Consider the following 3,426-nt stretch of genomic DNA (forward strand, 5'->3'; position numbering starts at 1 on the left):
TCCCAATTTCCCATCTTAGCCTTCATTAGACCTTGTAGAATGCCTTCTGCTTCCATTGTTTCCTGTTGATCAATTTTGGTAATACCTGACTCCAGAATCCTAAATTTACCTTGTGAGAGGATCCCAAAGGTCCATCCTGCATCTAATTGCGAAACATTAGAGGTACCAGTACAAAATAAAACTGTACAGTTCAAAAAATGAAGGGTAGTTCTTTGAATCAAGCTTGGTGGACCATCTGTATGCAGGAGATCAGATATGTTTAGTAATCCATTATAAAGATTAAGTGCACCAATCCAGTTTTGAATATTTTTCAATATAGTAAGTGAATTAGGCTGCATATAAGACAAAACAACATCATTCTTATGTTTCCAAATGAAATATATAGTAATTGCAAAAATGTTAAATAACCAAGATCGAAGAGAGGGAGAAAATTGGTTATGGATGAAAAAATATCTTGCCACATGCACAAAAGAGAGGTTAGTTAGGCTCTGTAAATGGAGACCCAAGGGGATAGCCATCCAAATATGTGAAGTGAAATCACAATGTAAGAAGAGATGATCCAGTGATTTAGGATGCTGATTGCAAAAAGAGCAGGTAGTAGGTATATTCAGCCAATTACCCGGACGTTCCTTGACTAGTATCCCATTACGAATAGTTCGCCAAAGGAACATGTTGAATTTATGGTATATTTTTAATTTCCAGAAAAATTTCCACCATCGATCAGGCATGAGTCTCAATGTCTGAGAATCTGACCTGGATTGTAGAAAGTTGGCTCCAGATCGGGTAGAGAAGACTCTGTTCTTGGTTAGAGACCACACTCACTTATCCTCCTACGCTAAAGGGATAATTCTGCCCAAATTCTAGGTGATATGTGAGGAAATATGGGTAGAGAGAGGAGCCAAATCCCGAGAGTTCCCTTGTATAATCAAACTCATCATGTCTGATGGGTTAAATTCTTCCATTCTCTGTAAGTTAGCCAATGAATCCTGGTGCAACTAAGGATCATATCAAAGAAATGTGGTCCTCCCATTGCCTATTTTTGATCAAATACATAGTCGAAGGCTAGGGATTTGGCTATTTCTCCATTTTTGAATTTTATTTTGAGTTTTTTTTTTACTTTTTGGGCCCTGTGGCTTCTACCAAAAAAAGAAAACGTTTTGACGTTTTGGTAGTTTCTCAAGAAGTGTTATATTTGGTTTGGTATACCAATGATCAATATCAATACCAAACGAACCAAAAAAGATTCTATTTTCCATTCCAAAATTGTACCAAAATTCCTTTAATTCGATTCGGTACAGTTTTAAATGATCGATTTCGATATCAATTTTTTGTATCGGTATCAAATTAACACCCTTAAGTGTACGTATGTCACTGATTCTTGAGTGCTTCTAGCGATTAATGGCGTATGTATATCATTATTTCTACTCAGAAATGTGGAAGAAAATAGAAAAAGTTAATGCGAGCGGATTTATGTCAATTTGGTTGGTGATTAGAAACTCTTCGTTTTCTTTTCTTTCTCATTCTTTGTGTAAATTGCTTACCAGCAAGGCATTCTTGTTCATGGTCTCTCTTAGGAGTGTCAATCGGTCGGGCCAAGTCAGTCTCGATCGGGCTTAATCGGGCATGACGGTGTGAAATCCTTGCACCATGAATGGCCGTTTACTTAAACGAGCCTCGATTTGGGGGGTATGGTACGATTTGTAATCGGGTCGGTCAGTGTCGGACTTTAATCGGGCTACCTTAAACAGGCTATGGACCTACTTAAGTCTGAATGGGCTCTAAACGGGCTCCCGTTAAAATCATTTTTTAAGTGGATTAAATGTCCATAAATCTTGCATTTGAACATAGTAAAAGTCGCCCAAACTCTCAATAGTTAATCATATATGAGATCATGGTTGTTTCTTACAAAAAAGAAGAGAGATCATGATAAGTACCAAAGTGTTGTTTTCCACAAGAATTGTCTGCCCTTCATTCACTCCCTATTAAAACATTTAAAAAGATTATATTTTATTTTATTACAAAGTTGGATGTAATACCGTGTTCAACATCATCTATCATAGATTTTTTATTATAAAGTATTTACTATTATTTTGTATTAATAGTGGTAAAATAGGTATTTAGGAAATTTTAAAGGGGTCGGGTTGGTCGGGCTAAATGGTTCGGTTCAAGCAAGCTTCTTAAAAGAGTCAGGCCGGTCGGGCGCCCAACGGGCTAGTATCCTGCACTATAAACGCCCATTTAATAAATGTGTTAGGCCCAGACACGTTTATTAAACGGGCCGGATCAAGTCTGGCCTTAAGCCAGTCAAGCTCAATCGAGCCTACCGATGAGGGCTCAGGATTGACACCCCTAGTCTCTCTAACCTTATACAAAGAAATAAATGAAATGTTTCATCTGTTTTGTGATTTTTAACAAATATAAATATATATATATATATATATATACACTTACCTATGTTATTTTTTAGGTATTTACTTGATTTTTTTTTTTTTTTGTAATTCAAATTTGTTGGTAGCATAGTTCATAAGTTCGAGAACAAAAATAATACGTGAGCGGATACGTATGGCAATTAAATGTGTCATATGAAAATAATATTTTTCAGAAATCCAACACAGTAAAATGCGCACCGCAATGGTACAATACGTGTTTAAGACGATTGCAATGTAAAATTCTTGAGCAAAAATACGGGTTTATTTTGATATTAGAATGAACTAAAACTAATTGTTTACAACTAAATTCTAATATCCCATGTTCTCATGAACACCTAAATCCAATCAAGCTTTCCAATTGGGGATCATTTCTCAAATTTTTTTTTTTTTTTACATCTATTATGAATTAAATTTATTCATATCTATCACAACCAATGTTGATTGGTGATCCATCAATGATTTTCTATCATAGTAAATAATAGTATATATCTGTCAAAATAACAATAATAATAATAATCGCATGTGGATACTCATTTAACAATTTAAAACATCATCAATGATATTATTTTATAAAAAAAGAAAATCCACAGTAACCCCTATTGATGCGGATTCATATTTTAAAATTGGAATCAAATCGCGTATAGGTCTATTCAGATATTTAATAATTCAATCGTAATAACCAACATTAGATTCGTAATTAATGTACAATTTTAATTGAACGACAAAATTATAATTAAGTAGACTTAATAGGATAATGGGTAGGAATAAAAGGGTGGTGGACACAACATATTTGATTAATGGATCTAAGATAAGCTTAAAATAAAGTTAAATAAAATGTATAAGATAATAAAAAAGAGAGAAAGGGACGATATGGAAAGAGGTATTGAAATTAATAAAATAAAAAATGAAGAAGCATGTCATTCACCTTTTTCTCAAAATCGAAACTTAAAATAAGGAATAAATGTCATTTTGACTTTTGGGGTTGAGTTTTTTTTTT

This window comes from Macadamia integrifolia, chromosome 6 (assembly GCF_013358625.1).
Source record: "Macadamia integrifolia cultivar HAES 741 chromosome 6, SCU_Mint_v3, whole genome shotgun sequence".
Taxonomy (NCBI): Eukaryota; Viridiplantae; Streptophyta; class Magnoliopsida; order Proteales; family Proteaceae; genus Macadamia; species Macadamia integrifolia.